The 21,247-nt window shown below is 35.5% G+C and overlaps 1 protein-coding gene and 1 long non-coding RNA gene across 9 annotated transcripts in view; one reads left to right on the top strand and one right to left on the bottom strand.

The window, feature by feature from the left end:
- NAALADL2 (N-acetylated alpha-linked acidic dipeptidase like 2) overlaps positions 1 to 21,247 on the bottom strand; it is a 1,263,364-nt gene that overhangs the window by 98,608 nt on the left and 1,143,509 nt on the right. The gene's annotated exons all lie outside the window — the stretch shown is intronic.
- Positions 2,667 to 20,315, top strand: LOC144302733 (uncharacterized). Of its 3 annotated transcripts, none has more exons than XR_013369761.1 (3): positions 2,667 to 3,063; positions 13,991 to 14,136; positions 20,117 to 20,315. It is a non-coding gene; the product is annotated as an uncharacterized LOC144302733 (long non-coding RNA). The 3 variants fall into 3 exon arrangements; XR_013369763.1 differs by having other exon boundaries at positions 2,670 to 3,063; positions 14,050 to 14,136; XR_013369762.1 differs by having other exon boundaries at positions 2,677 to 2,721.

The following is a 21,247-nucleotide window of genomic DNA, read 5'->3' as shown; positions in this document are numbered from 1 at the left end:
ACCCTTCACCAGTATACCCTTTTACGGGGGGGGGGGGGGGGGAATGGAACAGGGGCAGTCGGTCTTCTCCATGCTCTTAAAACTCTTGCTTGTATCATCATCATAAGTGATGAAGCTTCAGTCTTTCATTTAGATCTTGTGGCTTTCATTGGCTCCTTGAACAGTTAATAGTCAGCTCTGCCTCTCTCATCTTAGCTAAGCTACTGACAATATGTTAACATAAGAACCAAAATATTACTCAATGACCTTGTTTTTTTTTTTTTTTTTTTTTTTGCCAACACAAAAATGCAGTTAACCTCTCAAAATGATGTCTAATTCCTCACATGAAATGCAATACATATCGGGAAAACAAATACTGAGAAAAAACCGACATTATTTAGGTTCCTTTCACGGCATCAACAAGAAGTGTTCATTAATTGGTCATGCGAGGAAGCCCATAGAGTCTTCATCATGGTAAAGTCATTTCATCCTGTTTGACGGAACTTTCATATAGGATCTTAATTTTAGGATTCCTAACCATGAGGAATATTAATTTGTGCTTTGAGAATCCTGTCACTCTCCAGAGTCATATATAGAACAAATATTAAGACAGTGAAGGGCATGGAAACAGTACAGGCCTAGACCAACTATTTGGACTCTACTTGCTAGGCCCATAACCTGAAACCAGTCAGTAATCATCTCTGACCCTCCTGCCTCAAAGGTTGTTAGATTAGGTAAGGCTATTGTGTAAAGTGCTAAATGTCATCAGAAATTCTGATACTCCTAAGTATATGAATAAACAACATATTTAATGGAAATTAGTAATAGGACATTTGATCTCTCTGGGCCGCAATGACATAATGTCTACCACTAAGATGTTATCAATTAAAAGTGCTAAGACATATATGGCACTTGGAATAGTGAGTACACTACAGCTCCTTATGTTTCAGGTATTGATCATTACATCATCATCATCATCATCTCATCGTTCATACATCCTCAGGGTAAATGGAACAAACTGGAAAATAGTTGTACCTTAGAAAAATCTATGATCAGTGACCATAGATTAATATGACTATTTTCAGCCCGAGTGGCTCAGTGGTTTGGCACTGCCTTCAGCCCAGGGTGTGATCCTGGGGTCCTGGGATCGAGTCCCACGTCGGGATCCCTGCATGGAGCCTGCTTCTCCCTCTGCCTGTGTCTCTGCCTCTCTCTCTCTCTGTGTGTGTCTCTCATTAATAAATAAATAAAATATTTAAAAAATAATAATAATATGACTATTTTTTCTTTTGTAAATTTCTAGAAAATTATGATTAGATCATGATCATCTTTCAAAGAACAGTTTATCCTTCTGGGAAATACTGGTATTGCTCAAACTATTTTTGGAACACACTGCACTGAAAATGTCTTCATAATCTATAAATGATAGTTATTTTTATTAATTTTCAATTACATCTTACTTTAAAATTTTCAATTTGCAATACCCAACTTCATAATCTGCTTTATTTATCAAATTACTTATCTGTATCTGGAACTGTATTTATATCTACATCTATGATATACAGATAGATATTTATATTCTTTCTCTGATAAACAAGAATTCAGTATGAGTTTGTGATGGGTTACTGAATTAAGTTCCTTCAAATATATTTGGTTATGCAGACATGCCCATTTGTCGTATCTTATGCTTTCAGTGTTCTTTCTGGAGACCTACTCACCTCTCATAATTCTCTGGGCTCCCTATTAAGATTTCATCCACTTGTATTCCAGCAAACACAAGGGCATTATACTCAGCTTGTTAACTTTATATTGATTTATTTTGAGATTTTTTTTTTTTATTTTGTTATATGTTTCCCCAAGTGCATTACACATTCAGCTCATGCAGTAATATCTAAACAAATTGTGATTTTTTTTTCTCATGAATGAATAAAGGAATTTTATTCTGGATTTTTAAGAATAAGAGTTATAACACGTAATTGAAAATTACAGGACTATGAATTTATTATATTTCTAATTCCTACCCCTCTAGTTCATAGACAGATATAAATGTCTCCAAAGATGAAAATAATAAATGCTGATTTAAAAAATCTTTCAGTGGCTATATATTGATCTGTAAAATGCCACTTTTAGGTTATTTTTGTGTTATATTTTAAAATGCTGTTTCTGCCATTGTCTCCCCTCTTTTCTGGAGCTTGTTTTGGGCAAATATTAGAGTACTGCAATCTATCCCACAAGCTACTAAGACTGCTTTATTACATTTCTTAAGCTTTCGCCTCTCAGGGCTATATTCTTGATTTATTCCTCAGTGCTAACCTCCAATTCATGAATGCTTTCTGTAATGACTGCAGTCCTCTCTTGTCTGCAGGGGATACATTCCCAAGCCCCCAGTGGATTCCAAAACTGAACCCTACACTATGTTTTTTTCTTCTATATGCATACTTATGGCAGAGTTTAACTTATAAATTAGGGACAGTAAGAGATTAAAAATACTAATAATAGAACACTTATAATAATATACTATAATCAGTTATGTGAATGTTTTCTCTCTCTCAAAATATTTTGTACTGTGCTTATCCTTCTTTTTGTGATGATGTGAAATAATAAAATGTCTCTGTGATGAGATGAGCTGTGGTGAATGACAGAAGCATTGTGATGACGCATTTGACTACCACTGACCTTCTGACAATAGGTCAGAAGGAGGACCATCTGCTCGCAGACACCATAGTTGACTATGAACACACAGTAGGTACCAGAAACCATGGAAAGTAAAACCACAGATAAGTGGGGAAGGGGGCTACTATATTGGAAAAAAAAACAACCTTGGAAAGATCCAACCTCTAAACCAACAGATAATTTTATTCAATTGCTAACTTCTTCAGGCTTACAATTTATGGAAAAGCTACAACTACACATGAAAATCGGTAACAGGGCTTGGCTTTTTTAGCCTAACATCACCTGAAGCAGAACTCCAGATCAGGCCCTGTCTTCAAGCACTGGGTCAGGTTTTGCTCCCTTTCAATAGCTGGATGTTCAGACATTTACACTGTATGGAGGATGAGCTTCTTGTTGCTAATACTTGTATTGGTATGACTTTTTAGTTTCCTATTTCCATACTTAATCTGTTGTTGTGTGTTCAGAATACAGCAATCAAAGAACGAAAACAGAGCTATTGTGAACAAAAGTATTGAGTATTTTTCTAACATTTCTTTCAGGATAATCTAAGGAAGCACACGAACACAAGTGCGTGGCCTTAAGATTTTATGATAAAAACTCATACACGTTTTTATCACAAGAAAATATGTTGTAGATCACTTGTCAGCTTATTATGGTATTAAAACTATCACTAACATTCTAATATTTAGAAAGCATAATGGTGGCTTACCTAAACCAATTATTCCTTTAAAATTATAAATGCTCTGAAGAACATAATGAAGGAGATGTCTATGCGCCATAATATGTATGTAAATGTCAGACTGTAAAATGTTATAAATAAACAATACCCAAATCTACTGTGATAGAACACACTAATAAATGTAAAAAAGGAGATGATACAAGTTCAGAATAAAAAGTAAATTAGACAAGGAGCATAAAGAACATTCATTATTGAATGCTATGAGCCACTTGCCTATTACATGACACGATTCTTGTACAGGGAAGGAATTTAAGCCAGTGAGTAAGAACTTGGTTCTGCAATCCAGCTGGCCTGGATGTAAATCCTGGCTTGGACATTCACTACCTGTGTGGCCTTGGCTCAGAAATGCAGTCGTTTTTAACCTGTTCCCTTATTTGTAATGTGGGGTTAGTAGTTATACCTTCTTCCCAAGAGTATTGTGAGGGTTGAATAGATACATACAAATATGTAAAAAGCACATTACACTGTGCCTGGCACAAGGTTAGGACAACAACAAGTTCTGTTGAGAAATGGAGCAAATTGATAAACAGTTTGTTCTCCTTTAACGTAATCGAAACCTCTATTAGCATTTACATTTCTGAGTCGGAATATGGATTTATCCCTCTATCAGTGGCACCAGACCATGAGCTCCCCAAGGAAAGGCCACTTTCGAATCTTGAATGTTCAGCACAGTGTCTAGATCAGATAAATAAATGAGCGGAAAACACAGACACATTCCTGTAGAGAGACCCCAAACAGGAAACAACCTCGGACATTTCTTATGCAGTCAGAATCACTGTGGTACATTTTTCAGTGCATCAATGAAAGGCATTTTAATGTACTAACCTGTCAAAAGGGCTAGGCTTTCCAGAAATGGGGTGTTCGGGTCAAATATCTCCGAACCTATAACATCTCAAAGCAATTGCTCTGAACCTCAGGGCACTGCTGAGCTCTTCTAAGCTCTCAGAGATTTGGTGCCAGTGATGATAATTTCAACCAAGGGTAAGGAGAATCATTTTTTCCCCCTTACCATTTTCTTTTCCTTTTTCAAGCAGGTGAAAATGGGTGTGAAGTCGTCTATTTTTTTTTTTTTTTTTTTTTTTTTGCTCACCTTCTCCCTCTTATCAGCTTGATTCTATACTATACTATCTTGAGTCATCTGAGCCCAAGTTCCAAATTCTATTTCTGCTTATTTGTTATACTCTTCACTGAGAAATCTCTGTTCAAATTGAGTCTCCGAAATGCATGGCCTAGCCAATTTTCATGGTCAGAAAATCGCTAGCAAATAGAGCCTTCCCTCACTTCTCAGGCCCAGCAGTTGCTGATGTTAATGGAGCTAGTCATTTGCTTATCACGGGCAAAAGAGATTTGGTATTGATTGGTTTGACTCCGGACTCCGGTATTCCAATTAAGCTGGCCAAAAGGAACCCCGAGTTAAGGCAAGCCGGGGTGCAGGGGCACACAGCTATTCACAATCTGCCACAGTTCACGAGCCTTCCACGCTGCAGACGGTGCCTCGCGCTCATTCTCCACAAGACCGTACAGAAAAATGAAAGTGGACTTTAGATCATAAAAAACCACATTTTACTGCTATGATTTTTCATTCTCACTTTAGAATCGTTCATTTATCAGCCATTTGGCTACGCCTCAAACCTCACTTTCTTTCCCTGAAAGCCGCTGTGTTTTGTCAGGTGCAATCCTCGAGAAACAGCAATGAATGTCCACAGTAAGAGACCCTGAGTAGGCAAGTCCCTGAGCTGGCTCTAAGGTCTCCCCCCTACAGCTCCATTTGTGTTTTCCACTCTCAAATGATCTCATAGGGCTCTAAGTACACAGACCATGTTATTGGGGTCAGAGGACAGAAGAGGGCAATAAGCTACTATTTTTCACTTGAACTCATTTATATTTTGTCAGATATCAAGTTTAAGCAGATTATTTTGTTCCCTGCTAAACGATGTTCTTTTTTTTTCTATATTTCCAAGGATTAAAAGAATACAGTTTTAAGAGACCAAAACTGAAGCGCCAACAACAAACAACCCATCTAGATGGAAGCACACACCTTAATTGAAACTCTAACAGAGCTACCGTTTTCTTGCGTAGTGGCCCTGCTAGCAGGCTGTGGCTAAGCCTCTGAACCCTCCAAATTCTCCAAAAAAAAAAAAAAAAAATCCCCGAGAGGCCGAGTCTTTCAGTCAAGTCTAATTTAACTATAACTATGTAGAGATAGCTGAAGGCCGCCCACTCAGGTAGAGTGGAGACCTGAGGCAATTATGAAAGTGATTCAAGCAGAAAAATTTCCTGCTGAAGAAGAGATAATGTTTGCTTGAACTCTTCAGATTGGCCATCTATAATAATTAAATTCATTAACTCACTCCTTTGCTCTCACTTTGCCAATAAAGACAGCCTTGTTGCTCTTCAAAATACACACGTGAGGCATCCCAAATATTTGTGAATTTTCAAAATGCTTTTTAAAAAAATTTTCAAAATACTTTATTGATAACTTGTAAGATAGATTCACAGATTTAAAGAAGTTGGTTCCCAGAAAATTAGATGCAGGGATACCCAGAGGGAGTAGTAAAGACGGGGAAAAGAAGGATGAACTATATCAAGAGGCTGTTTCTCTAAGATGTAGCCCCTATCCAAGTGACCCTGCTGGAGGTGAATCTTGTACACATGCATGTGCACACACACACACACACCATTATATCATTCATCAGCCACTAGAAATCGATACATGAATTTTTAATACATTTAATGATTTAATAATAATTATGACTATAAAAAGAGCCCGTGATCCTTTAATTCTAAAGGCAACAGATGGGCTCTTTTGAGCACTCAAAAATTTAAGGACAAAGTACTTACAAACCCTATATAAAAAAATAAAACAGCACCATTTATTTCCACTGGTCTCTAGTCGAGTAGCTCCAGTTCTTGTCACTGTCATTTTTTAGGTATTCCCACTTTCTCAAGGCTTCACTGCCGCTGCAGCCACCTCCAGGGACTCATGACACTTGATTTTCTCCAGCTTTTTCCTCACCAACCACAACCATTGACATCATGTTTGCTTACTTGGATACCCCAAATTATGGCCAGGATAGAGGGTTTAAAACACCTTGATTAGGAGGAAGTAGGGAAGGGCCCCTATCTGGAACTAAGTATGGAAGGATCCCATTTCAGGAAAATCTTTGTGATTTTGATAGTTCTTTAAAATGCCTTCGATAGTTCAGTTCTTTAAAATACCTTTCACTGTTACATACACACACACACACACACACACACACACACACACACACACAATGTCCTACAGTGATTTTGACAGCATAGGAAATGTCCAACGTTGTGTTCCATGTGGGAGCTCTCTACAGGAATGTCATTCCAGGCGTGAGGAAGCATGGGGGAGGACCATCAGGCCCATTATTCACACAAAAGGCGTATGTTTGATACCCACAGCTACAGGGGGAACTATATCAGAGGTCATTCGAGTCTGCTGAAGAGAGATTTGGTGGCAGAAACTCACAACGGTGCCAACAGTGCTGCAGAGTACCTCGGTGCTTTGGAAGTCACTTTGTGTCAGTCGGTAGACAGGTCATCCTCAGGGATGATTCTACAGGGAACTTACCAGAATGGTTATGACAATGCTCAGCAATATGGAATTAATTCTTCAAAGATGCACATGGTATGAGTCGACAAGCAGATAACCATGGCTCTACCCGTGATTGGTATCTCGTGCCAACAGGAGACTGTCAATAAGGCTGTCAAGGTGTATGTGGAGGCCTGTTTCTCATAACTGCTCTTTCAGTTGGATGTTATACAATAGAACAGTTATTTTAAAAAGCTGAAATGACTGCAATGTTGCTGTATTATATTTCAGTTTTTTGCTATTTAAATTGGATATATCTTTACATCCTGGAAACACATCTATCTATCATCTATCATCTATCTATCATCTATCTATTTTGCATTAGACAACAGAGGTAGTGCTTTCACAAAAATAAATGTACAGTTTTTTGAAATACATTCAAATACAGTCAATGCCTGGCCTGCCAATTAAAAAATATCTGAAGACTGAATTAAGTGAAAATTGTATTTTATTATACATATATGATGTCATGTAAGGCTCTGCCTAGATGATCTGCATATTCACACATAAAAACTGAAATGACTGATAAAATGTAAGATAATAACGTGGCCAATTAAGAGATTTACTCAAAAAACACTCAGAAATGAAGCAAATGTGGTAATAAAATTGGATGTTGTCTTAAATGGACACAGCAGCAAAAATAATGAACAATGAATTCAAGCTCTCAGATCTTTCCAGGATCTTTTTTCTCTTTTTCTCATAACATATTAGGGGTCTTTTAGAAACATATATAAATATAGCTTGTAATGAAGCAAAATTAAATATTGCCTCTTTTCTTAATATAACATGCAAGTAATTATTTCATTATAATACTTTTGCCTATTCATCTATTTTCAACAATGTACAGTCATTGAGAGATTATTAAAATAATATCCCTGAAGTATTAACAACGGTTATGGGAGGGTGGGATTTGGGTTAACTTTTTAATACTTTAATCTTTATACTCCTCTCTATTGATTGAAGTTATATTGTAAGAATCTGCCAGAGGATATGGGCGGCGTTGGTTTCCATGAGAACAGCAAGAGAATGATTAAGAGCATGGATATGAAGGGACTGATTGGAATCTACTCTTGATAACTCTAGAATTTTGGATTTTATTCGAAAAAGGCAAATTAAGTTCACATTATTTTAGTGATTCCATCAAATTTACATATAGACAGACACACAGAGATTTAGAAAACTATAGCTTAAAAAAAAAAGAAAACTATAGCTTCTAAATATAGTCATTAATATTTAAAACCAGTTGAAATTTGAGATTCAACTCTACTCCAAAGATGATGGTTATACTGGTATGTGGATGAACAATACTGCTCTGGGCAGAACTTATAAAATAAATCCTCGTGACTGATAAAAGAGCAGAAACATTATTTTTCCATGAATAATATTATATAGTTATCCACTTCCATTTAGTATGAAGATGATGCTTTGATTTCCCCTCTACTTAGCAGGCAAAGTAACATCTAATTCAAAATAAGGTGGTTTTGCAACATGAAGATGCTGAAAATTGTTTAAAGACCTGTATAAAAGTTTCATTCTTAGAAAAGATAAGAACATATAATAGAAATGCGTCTGCCTGCTAAACTTGGTGTGGGTTAGATAAAGTTAGAAGGTGCTGACACATGTGAGTCAGCCGGACATAAACAATAAAGAGCTATTAAAAGGGAAACAATCAAGACCAGATTCATGCTCAGTTTGAAAAATTAAACATATTCCCACAAAGCTCATTAATATGCCTCATAAAATAATTAAGAAGTACCAAAGTAACATATAACTAAGGAGATATAAGGAACATGACTCTCCATTTGAAAGCTCAGAATTTTAAGAAAACAACCCATAAACAAAATAGCTTAGGTACCTCAAAAGCTTTATATAATACACTTTAAATACATTTTGCTATATTTTACAAGACCGTCAGGAGATTTATGAAATCTAAGAGAGTCATGAATCATGCCAATAAATTCTAAATTTAAAATATTTTTGATTTACAAATCTTTCCTGTGCAACTTAAGGACAGAAATGACATATTTATAGATCAGTGCTTTTGGTACCACACCATTTTCACTGAGTTTATGTCCTACTTCCTTGTTTTAGTTCAAAGTTCCGATATATGAATCCTAACTGGCTCTTTCTCCTAGTTCAGTCTTTTGAAGTTCAGATTGGTAATGAGCTCCACAGGATGTTATGCAACACTTTCCCCGTCTTTTTCTGAAGGGGGAAAAAAATCCACCCTATTTCCTTTGCCCAGGTGCCAAGAGTAAGCAGCCTCGTTCAGCGGGATTTTCATTAAATGCACTAACAGATTATTTTTCTCCATAGAAGCCACAGAGGAAGAGAATCAACTTTTCATTCCTAGAAAGTTATCTCTGCAGAAGAAAAGCACAGTAAAGCCAGAATCAGTATTTATGCACACTACTCGTTATCTGGCACTTACGATTTAGTCACCAATCAATGATTCCGGATGGGGTTAAGATGGGAATGTGTTTCCAGCAGTGTCAACAAAGCACCATTAAGAAGCCAGCACAATTTCTAAAAATTATGAACTCTTGTCACTAGTTCAAGTTCTAGTTCAGCAGTATTTCCCTCTCTTAGCAACTCCTGCTCCACCAGGCTTTGGTCATTAAAGTCATGTTTAGATCCTGAGGTAGCAGTGTTTCAGTGGTTGAAAAAAGAAAAAAAAAAAAAAGATCTCTCTTGGTAACATTCTAATAAAAGAAATCATAGATTAAAAGCTTAGCATAGTTAGACATTGCCTTAGAAATGGAAAAGAAATTTCATGAGAAATTGTCTAAGAACAAATTTTCACCTTATAACAATATCGTAATGTAGTAATGAATTGAAATATTTTAAGCTCATTAAACAACCATTGATACTTTTAATGGTTCATTTCAGAAAAAAAATGAGAGAAAAATATTTTTTAGAAAATAGTAAAATGACACCCGTTATGGATGAGAGCTTAAAGTGGTTTGAATTTTGGAGACACAAATATTTTTCTTTTTAAAATAATTTAATTGTTAAAGATGTTTTATTTATTTATTTGACAGAGAGAGAGAGAGAGAGAGTGCACAAGCAGGGGAGGGAGAAGCAGGCTCCCCGCTGAGCCTGATGTGGGGCTTGATCCCAGGACCCAAGGATCATGACCTGAGTAGAAGGCAGACACTTAACCAACTAAGCCACCCAGGCGCCCCTAAAAATAACTTTAAAAAGTAATTTAGTATATCTAATTTGACTTTTTCCAACCAGAAATTCTCTTTCTTAAATAGTTGTAAAGGAAGTTAGCTATTTATTTCTAGCAAGCTGCCAAACTTTTAGAGTCTTCTCTGAAATGGTTTGTAAAATTGAGTCATAAATCTCCAGGGATTGACTCATGAGAGATTTCTAGTGACTAACTCCTTTAGACAAACAAGAAATGAAGCCCAAACAGCTAGGATTCACTCATAATGCAGTCTAAATATGTAAGTGATATTTCCTTCATTATCTTAACATACAGCAACAGGTAGCTCATGTTAACAATTAGCTCAGCAACAAACCCCAGTGTATCTGAAATTATCATTAAGGGGGAACGCAGCAGATGCTAGTAAGTTAAAGTGAAAAGCACTAGGCTAAATTCATAGAAATACAAACTATTGCTGGGCAGGCATATATTTTTTTCTTCACGTTATTTATTTATTTACTTACCCACTTGTTTATTTATTTTTCTTCAAATAATTTAGAAGCTTATTCATGTAAAGGAGCGGGGAGGGGCAGAGGGAGAGGGAAAGAATCTCAAGCAGATTTCCCGCTAAGCTCGGAGCCCTGCAGGACTCGATCCCATGACCCTGAGATCACTACCTGAGCCAAAACCAAGAGTCAAGACACAATCAACTGGGCCACCCAGGTGACCCAAAACAACTGTTTCTTTTAAGTTAAATTTTTCTCCCCTCCCCCCCTTTTTTTTTAGCAACTCAAGGCCATTCGTTGCTCACAAGGTCAATATATGCAAGTTTATCGAGGTACAAGAAATATTCACAATTGCTCTGCAACTGCATTCCATATCACCAATGACCTGAAAATCAATGTTTTTGAGTGTGTTTTTTTGAAAATGAGACAAATAATATTTTTATGTATAACATTCTTCATGTATGTTTTATCTTAAAATCATAATGCTCATAAAGAAATATAGTTTTCCAAAATGCTGGACAATTTTTTTTACAAATGTTTTGTTTTGTTGAGTTTTTATTTAAATTATAGTTAGTTAACATATAGTGTGATACTGGTTTCAAGAGTAGAATTTAGTGATTCATCATATTCATCACCCAGTGCTCAACACGAGTTCTCTCCTTAATACTGATCACCTGTTTTACAAATATTTTAAGCTGCCAAGGGTCAAGAACAACCAAATGTTTCTCCATTTTTCCATTTAACAAAACTTACAGGTCTTCTAAGACTATTACTATTCCTGTGAGTGCAAAACAAATATATTTTATGAATATCTAATGGAATTCTGTTACTAGTTTTGATTAAAATATAAACACAATCGTGAGTCAATTTAGTATTTATTCTTAAATTTAACCTCATTATCTTTATAAATTAGCCAGTGAGTTCCTTCTTTAACTTAAAGTGCTTTCTGTTGATTGTTCCTAGTTTGTTTTGTTTGTGTTTTTTGATCGTTCTTCGTTTTGATCATGAGCGTAGATTCCAAAGCCAGATTGCCTGGGCTCAAGTCCTAGCTTTACAACTTGCTGGCTCTGCTATCTTATTCAATCAAGGTGCCTCAGAGCTATGTCCTCTCTCCTCTCATTTGTAAAATGGATTTGATAATAATAGAGATTACTTCATGAAATTGTTGTGAGGAAACAAAATTATGTAAAGTGCACAGTGCATGGTATATGGTAAGTTCTATGTAACTGTTTGATATGATTCTTTTGGTTTTATATTAATGATTGCAAAATTACCAAGCACTGAATATTGTGTTTGATACAACATATTAAGCCTAATTATTCAAAAGAATGGTGTCCATTGTATCACTTGAAAAATTATACATTTACCTCACACTGTCACTAATTTAAGAAATTCTGGGTTTTCTCCTTTGAAGTTGTGTTCAGAATCATTCAAAGCCAAATAAGATAATTAATCTCATTACTCTTAGTGTTGCAAACAGTATTTCCCAATTTGCTCATCCAATGTAGTTAATAGACATGCTCTTCAAATATTAATAATAGTAACAAAACTCCGATTTCCTGAATATTTCATGTGCCAAGTATAGCACTGAGGATTTTACAGTTATAATCTCATTTGGTTAACTTTGAACAGTCTGAGAAAAGTTTTCATCAGCAGTGAATAAAGATGCGTATCATTGGGGACATTCTAAAGAATGTGAGGACAGCTTTGGAGGTGATCCACAAAAGGTTTTGCATGATGGTCCAACTCATGTCATAAATAATCAATGGAGCTAAAAAAGGAAATTACTCTTTGGATGATGCACATTGTTAATTTTGGTTGAAATAGACTATCACATGATTTCAAAGTCATAAGTCATTAAATAACTGTAATGTACATGAAATTTGTAACTAACGATGAATAAAAACCCTACAATAATACTTAAGTTGAAGTTTAGGCTACACATTTTTCTCTGATTTAATTGCTTCGGGGACTTAGAAGATCATGAGGGAATATATGGTTATAAGATATACTTTGCTTTAATGACTCTCAAAGGATTATAGTAGAATTATCTGTTCTCCAAAACTTTGATCAAGTCCCCCAAAGTAGAATTTTTAAGCCTCTGTTCCCCACTGGATGAAGGGAGCTGACACCCACCAAAAGTAATGAATATAAAACAGAGGGTACAGTGTCCGGCACATAGTACGTGCTTAATAAATAATAGCTGTTATTAATAAGTGTTGTTTATTAACAGTCACAAAATTTGCATCTGAAAAAACTGCCAAAACACAAAAATGTAAGACTAGTTCTTGTTGTTATTGTTGTTGTTTTACTGCATGCAAGTCCTTCTTGTCCTATAGTTATTTACTATACCAAGTGGAAATTTGGCAATTTGGTAGTTTTGTCATAAGAAAAAAAAAATGTACCAATACTACTGACACTTCTACCAAGGCAAAGCCTGATGAGGAGAAATTAGTTGTTGCAAAGGAGATAGCAATGGTGGGAAACAGAAATCTATTAAGCTTTGTGTACAGAATCAAACTAAATTTAAAATTATAGGAATGGCTTGACATATCTTCTTTCCTCTCCTTAATGTTTCCTTGTAATGTATGATTGCTGTTATTTATTCTATGGTCGCTTAAACAAGACCAAAACCCATTCACATGTAGTACGGCTGCAGTTTGTAGACAGTCTCATTCTTGTGCTTGAAAAATGAAAATATCTGAAAACGCAGTAAAAGCAGTCTGCCATAGTGAAGCAAAATTACAATGCTATTCTTAAGGTTATCATAAGAGAGCAAACAATGGGTCATAAAAAAGATGTGTGGCCATGGCATAAAACTTATCAAAGGCCACCATGGTTCTCTCTCGGAGAGCTACATAAGCCAGACTCGAGAGATACCGAGGCATGTTAGTAACTCTGGCAGCGACAAAAGTTCACCGCCAAGCATACAGGCACTGAAGGGACTGAGGTAATCAGTTCCATCCATCTTTCTGGGTAATTAGAATAATAAGCTCCATGCAGAGGTCACATATTGCCTAATGAAACAGTTCATCTGAAGGGAAGGGCACAGTAATTCTTACCAGTTGAAGGAGACTGTAGGATTGGACCAGGGCGATTCCTGCAACCTGGCGCTCCTGTGAGGTGGTGGCTACACCCTCCCCACTGCAGGCTGCAGGGTGGGCTATGCCGTGAGCTCCCCACAATTAATCAGAGGGTAAGTGAGCTCTACTGCAATGAATCATCTTTGAATAGAAACCATGATAGATTCCAAGGACACCAAAACCAATAAATTCAATGATTCAAACAGATATTATGAGTGTCCCCTCTTGGCCAACCCACAGGTACAAGGATCGACACATCCTCAAACCCAACTTCATCTTTTTTGTAATTGACCAAACAGATGGCTGAGGCTACCTGACCAACACACAAGACAGCGAGGGATCTTGGGGATGGGTGAAAACCAAGCTGAACATTTCCTAACTTCCAGGTCAGTGTCCTGGCCACTGGCCACTCTGATTCTATTTACACAAATGTTATGATACTGAATATTTGTGACCTACTCTCTTTGTGCTGGCATCAATAAAAATAATACTGGAAGAAATATATCTCACAGCAACCAACACAGTTCCACCATGGGACTTCGGCCCTCCTCTCCCCCTCCTAATCTCCAAACCTGTGCAGACAGTACTTTTCTGGTTAACAGAGGAGGAGATCAATTACACTGTTAAACTGTGTGACATTTTTGGATCTTTGTTGATAATTTCATCTTCTGAGATAATGGAATTTGAAGCATCTGACCCAGAGAAATTCATCCATTTAATTTCCCTTCAGATTGTTTCCACTTTTTTGCCAGCACAGACCTAAGTTCCCCAAATTTTCATGTAAAGGGGAACATGTGAAAAATTAGAACCTAGGATATTTACCACCCCACTCTGTATCCATTCGTCAAAAATATACCCAGTCCTAAATGTGTATAAAATCTAAAGATGGCTATCATAGAAATAAGTAGGTTGATTCATCAACTTCTATTTGAACTAAATATTAATGTAGTTAAGATCTTATCATTAACATTTTAAAACTAAGTTTCTAAGCCTATCTAAAAACAGGGTGTGCTTTCTTATCCACCTACATATTTATATTAAAATGGAATCTATACTACCAGGGTGTTAAGACTTCCAGCTATAAACTGAAACCAATATTTAAGGATTTCATATTCACCTGAAATAATATCTCTCTAACTATATAGTTATGCTCCAGGGGTTAACTGTGCTATCTGTAAGAATACAAATAATGCTTTCACTTAAATTTCAAACCCAAAGTTTTGCATGTTAGGTTGGCACCCAGAGATGCCACTAGTTTTGAGAATAGGCGCTTAAAAAAAATCACTTATCACATCCTGGTTTGCAGAACGGTTTGTTTAGAAAATGTTGCCTCTTTGTTATGAGTCCTGGAGATAATAAATTCACATGCTCTACCTTGAGCAAGTTACACACCAAGTATTTGAAGAGAAATTTGTTGTTCTAGAAAGAGCATCTAGGGGATCCCTGGGTGGCGTAGCGGTTTGGCGCCTGCCTTTGGCCCAGGGCGCGATCCTGGAGACCCGGGATCGAATCCCACGTGGGGCTCCCGGTGCATGGAGCCTGTTTCTCACTCTGCCTGTGTCTCTGCCTCTCTCTCTCTCTCTGTGTGTGACTATCATAAATAAATAAAAATTAAAAAAAAAAAGAGCATCTATCTGGTGGATGAGTCTGGGAACCTGAGTCCTCATCTAGTTGTATCCCCTCAGTTTGAACTTAATTTTCTTATCTATAGAATCAGGTCGATTATGTTTAATGGTCAATGGAGTCCTCTTCAATTCTGAAATTCTGATACTCAATACTATTCACCATTACTGTCTGAAGCACATTAACAATACTACAGAAGCCAATCTGGCATTGTGGAAAAGAAGTCTGGGTTTCAGAAGATCTAGATTCTATTCTTGGTACTTCCAGTACCCAGATTTTATCAAAGTTCTTAACCTCTCCAAGTTTCAGTTTTCTCATCTCATTTCTAGATCTATCTCCTCTAAGTGCTCATCATCATCATCTCCTCTATCATCTATCTCCTCTAAGTGCTCATTTTAGGGAACAAGATTTTGAAAACAAGATAACGTATTAAAACATTTTTTAAATGTTAGATCCTTCCATAATGAACTGAAAAGGTATTAGTGTTTATTGTACTAAGACTTAGTCATATCAGAATTTATTCTATCATTTAAATTCTATGAGACCATGAGAATGTGTTGGAAACACAGACATAAGACAGATTTCGATTTGCAACCCGCCCTTCTATATATTTAGGACTTAAGTGGCTAACTTATTAACTCTAAATTGAAAAAAAAAAAACAGATTTTTAAATATTCTTATTAATTTCTTATATCTTAAATCCATAAACAGTTGGTTTGAAGTCATAACATGAAAAATATATTTAAAAGTATATTTATTTTTCAACAAACTCGAACGTTTAGATGGTTACAAACAACTGGTTTAAAATATGGCCCTGTAACTCTATGCTTTATGTCACCTTGTGTATAATCTTGATTACACCAATTTCATTTTCTTATTGTATGTTTCAAATTCCACTGAGCTTACATCATGAACTTTGATGGATGAGCTAGACTGTTGTGTCTGTCTGGGCAGGTGTGAGATAAATTGCTGGGCAGGCTATGATCTTTGGGCAAATTACTCTCCTTGACTACAATATGTATCGATGAGATGTGTCAGTGTTCATATACACACTTGTCAGTTGCATTACCCAGGTGATGAAAATACAAGTTAGGAGACCATCAAAATGAAGAGGGAGACATCCACCGTGTCATAGGAAATTAGCAAAAGAACCATCACCTGAAGCTGGAAATATCATGAGGTAAAACCTTTGGTCGGTTTTGATAGGGGAAAAAACTCAAACCACTTAGTCAGGTATAAGTAATTACATTTTTTCATTCCCATCTAAAATTAGTTTTATTTAATACAAATGAAAGTGAACATGACAATAATTTAGGGTGTTTTAAGTGGTACAGAGCAGGTAAAGGGCTATAATCTCAATTCAATAAGTTTTGACCACTCATTCAAATTAAGAACTGCTTTGTTATTGTTGTTGGTTTTATATTTTTTTAAAAATTGATTCATTAGAGCTATTAAAGAGATCTTTAGGAATATATGAATATTTTATTCAGAATCCTTTCAATAGATGTACCATCTATGCACTTTTACATAAGAGACACTGTGCATTACAATAGATTAAAAAAAAAGACAGAAATATCTTCCTTAATTAGGTAATGCAGATTCCTTGTTACAAAATAGCCCTACAGTGTTTTTCCTCCTTAATGAAAGCATAAATTGATCTTGGCTTCAAGATCCAGAGTATTAATCTCTGGAATACACAAAATATCTCTGTGTTTGAGAGAAAAAGCCCATTTCAGGAGGAAGCCAGAAGATCCCCATTGATTTTGTGTTTACCAAGTAACTTCTGGTATCGGTGTACTCCCTAAGCCCCCAAGGTCCTCCCAGTCCTCCATTAGACAAGCCTATTTCAGACTAGTGAATTTGTAAATGCATAAAGACATAATTACTTGCGCGCATGAGTGTTTAGGAGAGGGAATTGGAAGCTACCAGAAAATTCTCTAACAGAACTAAGAGTGGAAAAATGTTTTAAATCCTCTAATATTTACTTTAGCTGCTCCTACTGTGGTGCTCAACAACTTGTACACTGCCACGTCCCCCATTTTGTTCCTCCCAGACAGACTTTATTCCTAAATGTTGCTGAAAAAACATAATTCTAAAAAGAGGCTCACTATCTCTCAAAAATGCATCATGCAAATATCACTTTACTTATTTATCTATATTCTTGAGAGCTGATAATCTACTAATAAAAAAGTACTTTTTAAATATTTTTTTCTGAAAACTGGATATTCTTTAATAATATAAATACCACTTTTCTAGATTTTAATAATTTGGATTTAAAAGTGACATATATACTGTATCGGTAAGTTATATACATGTTATATATATATGAAATAGAACGTATAAATAGAAATATGTATATATGAAATAGAAAGTAAAAGTTCTAAATCTGCTAATTTGTAATATGTAAAGAAGAATTGGGCCTCATCTTAATTACTTCAGAATTTTTACTGCACTAGATCCTTCGTAAAACTTTCAAATTATTCTTTATAAAGAACAATTTTACTTTAACGCTACATTATTCTTTTCCATGACAAACAGAACAATAAGTCTCTTTTCTCAATTAGTATAAAAGTTTAGCAAATAGTAATACTTTTAAATTATAAGAGTCTCTGATACACAATAAAACTACTGAGAATAGTAATCTATCTTAAAAACTACTGAGAATAGTAATTTGTCTCCAAGCATGAAGAAAGTTGATTGTAGCATTACCCAGAGATGTACACCCCATTACCATCTCCGGTAATTCAAGCTCCTATGACCTGGATGGGTAGATGGATGGATAAGCAAAAGAGAAACTGTCTCTTTGATTACGACCCTGCAAATTTCTTCTATCACAAAGGTTCTAGAGACCTATAGTATTATCCGGAATTATTTGTCTCAATGATAAGGTGATAATCAAGAATAATGTAGCTGTTTCTGTCACGTAAAGCACCCCAAATGAAAGCACATCTTTTTGGAATGTTTTAAAAGGGTCTTATATATAGTATCATGGTGAATTCTGTTCAGTTATTACAAGATTAACATTGTGTATCATCTTGATCCCTATGCACAGCTCAAATTTGTCTTTGGCAGTACCCAGCTGAAAACTGAATTTGGTTTCCTTGGAAACGTGCTAACAGAGCACTGAAAGACAAGGAATCCAAATGCTACATATAGAAATCTAGTTCCTTTTTGGCTAGCTAGTTGGGTGGAATATAGCAATCTCAAGATCAAATTAAATTTTATGAAATAATGAATTCATCTAATTTATTTTTAATAATGTCTCAAGCTTCTAAGGAAGATTTTATTAGCTGAACACTTTAAATTGAATACTGAATTTAATCAGTTCAGTTGTGCAGAGTTTAATGTTTGCTTTTTCGGTTAAATTACAAAATACTGAATTGATCAGTGAGACCTACTAGTGTCTATATTATTTGCTTTATAGTGATCCAACATTCCAATAACTAGAAAAGCAAGCAGTGAGAAGTTGGGGAAATTTAAGGAAGTATAAAATGTTGAATTATCAAGAAACAACGAACACTATTGAGAATATTCCTGTAGCATGCAAAAGATGAGGTGTTCTGCTTTTAAATATCTAACAAAATTTTGAGTTTTCTTTAAAATACTGTGATGAGTCTGATGACCTATTTTTTAAAAATATTTTATTTATTTTAGTGAAAGAGAGAGAGAGAGAGAGCAAAAGGGACAGAGACAGGGACAAGCAGACTCCCCGTTGAGCACAGGGCCAGCGGTGGGACCCTGAGATCATGCTCTGAGCCAAAGTCGGACACTTAACTGACTGAGCCAGCCAGATGCCCCTGAATCTGATGACCTGTTAAGAAAAATATTGGTATAACCCTTTGGAAATATTAATGTTTCTACTTGGCTCTTTTTATTCATAGTCAAACTTGTAAGGATAAAGATATTACAGGCTGTCAATAAATGTACAATACTAGCATTTTCTATATGAGGCGTATGATCATCATAACAATATGGCACATACTATCATTATCACCAATTTATATAAAGCAGGAAAGATTTTGAGAGCTTAAATTATTCAAAGTGATATAATTACTTAGTAGTGGATTTATTAAAATATCACATCTAACTCCAAAGCCTTCAGCAACACTCTCCAGCCTTAGCTTTGTCAATCTAGAATATGGCAAACCTAAATGTGTGTATGAGTGTTGCATGTATGGACTAATATCTTTGATTAAACGGAATAAGGAAAATGATAAAACCCATGAAAAATAATTATTTGTGGGATATGCTGGGAGTATTGCTTTGGCAATTTTGAAGTTAAATGAAGTCAAAACTTTTCTTTAAAAACATAGTGTTAATTCAAATTACAATGAACTTGCAAAATCACCATTGCATGGATGCATCCATACATTTTCTAGTGTCTATTTCTGCATACTAGAAATGATCTGTATCTATGTTAACTATGCAAACTTAAAAAGCATGTATGAGTTCAAGGAACTTCTAATTGCTTTTTGTTCCTTGTTTTGCAAAGGAGAAACAACACTATCATATTCAATTTCTACCCTGTTGCATATTTTATCTCTTAATCTGCCCATATTCCCCAAAGCCAGCTAACCACAATCTCTGTCCGAAGAAAACAAAGAAAGGCCAAAGCAAGGGACCACCACAGTTTAAATCTGAACGATAATGTATCACACTCTTAATGACCAGTAAGTAAGCTTATCTTATCATTTTCCCTCCAGTCTGATATTTTTCTTTTTTTTTCTGCTATTTTTCCTACAGAGTAATTGGCTATATTTGAGGAAGTCCTGTGAAAATCCGAAGGGACCATATTGTGGGTCCCATCATTCACGATGCAAAACCCACTGTGACTCCTACACGTGTATTACGTAATCTGTAGAAACTGCAGCAAGTGCGGAATGCATTCATAACACATATCTCTGAGGCTATGGTGACATAATAAAAGGCTAATGTCATTCAACCGAGCAGTCCAACTGCAGAGAGTGATTTCAGAATCTAGAATGCTGAAATGTTTATCATCACTCACTTTCCTCTAAAGAATCACAGCTTTTGTCTTTAAGCGATGAGTAAAAAATATACATAAATCCATAAATAAAAAAAATAAAAACATATATCTATTTTTTTCTTCCTTTTCATATACCCATTAGATTGACCTCTTTGGCAGAGATTGTAACCTGGCAACACTGGTAAAGTGGCCATTCTAAAGCACAATTAAAACGGGTAAATGAATCTTCCTTTCTGTCTCGTCATTTTCTCTTCTCATCCAAACTTCCATTAGTAACCACTTAGAAAACTTTGTTTTCTTTAGAGAAAGGCCTGATAAATCATTTTAATATCTTCATTCAGAAAATTAGGTGAATATTAAATAGTAAAATAAAAATTCTATGCTTCTGTGATAAAAATCCTACAACAGAAATAGAATGCTCCTTTTACTTTTTATTTCCCAATACTTATGTTTGAAGACCTGAAGTTGATCTTAGTACACAGTTTAGTGATTAGATCTCATATGAGCTATTTAGTATTCCATTTTTTTAAAAATTCAGTGAAACATTTATATGAATAGTACGTTCATAAAGACAATGCTCTTTAACACATACTCAGAATCCTGGAATTCTGGTGGGGCACAGAACGAGGAAGCAAGAGGGCCTGACTCTGACCAGAAAAAAATATATATATTTATTAATATTATATTATATATAAATCTATAATATATATACTAATATATATATATTATATTTATTTCCTTCAGTCTGAATTAGATGTCTCTGAATTTCTATTCCTATTCCCTTGAAAAACTAGACCATGCCTGACTCTGATTCATAATTTTGGTAGGAAACAAAAGACATGGTAGTCAAACTCTCAGATGGTTACTACCTCTAAAGAGAAGTCTCT

Source organism: Canis aureus, chromosome 31 (genome assembly GCF_053574225.1).
Source record: "Canis aureus isolate CA01 chromosome 31, VMU_Caureus_v.1.0, whole genome shotgun sequence".
Classification (NCBI taxonomy): domain Eukaryota; kingdom Metazoa; phylum Chordata; class Mammalia; order Carnivora; family Canidae; genus Canis; species Canis aureus.
This window is presented reverse-complemented; position numbering and strand designations above follow the sequence as displayed.